General features: G+C 36.6%; 1 protein-coding gene across 1 annotated transcript in view; it reads left to right on the top strand.

Annotated features, from left to right (window-relative positions):
• COPS2 (COP9 signalosome subunit 2) overlaps positions 1-1,131 on the top strand; it is a 73,755-nt gene that overhangs the window by 39,666 nt on the left and 32,958 nt on the right. The window lies entirely within an intron of this gene.

Raw genomic sequence — 1,131 nt, 5'->3', positions numbered from 1 at the left:
TTGAAGAACTGATTTATCATACCTTTAAAAAGTAATAACTATTTATGTTATTTATTATATCTGACTATTTATTCCAGTGAAGCCTCTATATTGGAAGTCAGAAACTTGTTTTAATGGTAAATTTTAACCCTAACAAGTAACCCTGGTGTCTCTCAATTTGTATAAGATTTTTTTAAAAAAATACCTACTTAAGTAATGGAAAAATGTCCATAGTTAAAATATATTATAAAATAAACACGTGTGCAAATGTTTTCACTACTTGACTATGTCCTCCTGTAGTATATTACAGTAACGTATTTGGATAAGTAAGAAAGTAATGCCTCCTAATTTTATCTTCCTAGTCAGTTGCCAGCAGACTAGAGGAAAATAATTCCTGTTGAAGCACTTGAATCACCTGCCCCTAACATGAAGTTACATTGCGAGCCAACAGATGGAAGCACAGCAGAGGGCATGCAGAATGGCTTATGATATGTCTTACATATAAAGCAGACAGTGGTGCCATATCCAGAAGGTTGGCTTCTTCCTTCTCAGCACCTTAAACAATCCCCACAGTGCCTCATGGAATTATTTCAAGAATAAATACTAGATACCTCAGAGAATTATGAACATAAATCAGCCTTTGGCCTTCTGCAACAGGGGATTCCATCACTCTCTACTTTGTGTGTTTGCCCATTTGGCACTAATTATCTGCCCTTGATGTTTCTGCTATATATTTCAGTGGAACTTTAAGGCTAGAGAGACTTCAGAATCAAATATTCCCTTTTGAAACATTTTGACAGTTGCCTGTGGCTTTCTAGAAGTTAAAATTAGGAAGCTGCATTTTTCTGAATAACCTTCAGAGATGATATACTTTCTTACTTGAAAGACAAGGTCAAACTCCTTCATGTAATAGTGTACGTGAAAACTGGTTTCTTTCATTATGAACAATTAGGGATTCAGTATACAATTTAATTTGAAGACAGCAAGCATTAGTTGTTAAATGTTTTTGGGGTTGTTTGGTTTGGTTTTGTTTTTTTGAGACAGGGTCTCACTCTGTCACCCAGGCTAGAGTGCAGTGGCATGATCATAGCTTACTGCAGCCTCCAGCTTCTGGGCTCAAGCAGTCCTTCCTCCTCAGCCTCCTGAGTAGCT

Source organism: Propithecus coquereli, unplaced genomic scaffold, assembly GCF_000956105.1.
Source record: "Propithecus coquereli isolate 6110/MARCELLA unplaced genomic scaffold, Pcoq_1.0 Scaffold3, whole genome shotgun sequence".
In the NCBI taxonomy this organism is placed as follows: domain Eukaryota; kingdom Metazoa; phylum Chordata; class Mammalia; order Primates; family Indriidae; genus Propithecus; species Propithecus coquereli.
The sequence above is the reverse complement of the archived record's forward strand: the minus strand, read 5'-3'. Positions and strand labels throughout refer to the sequence as shown.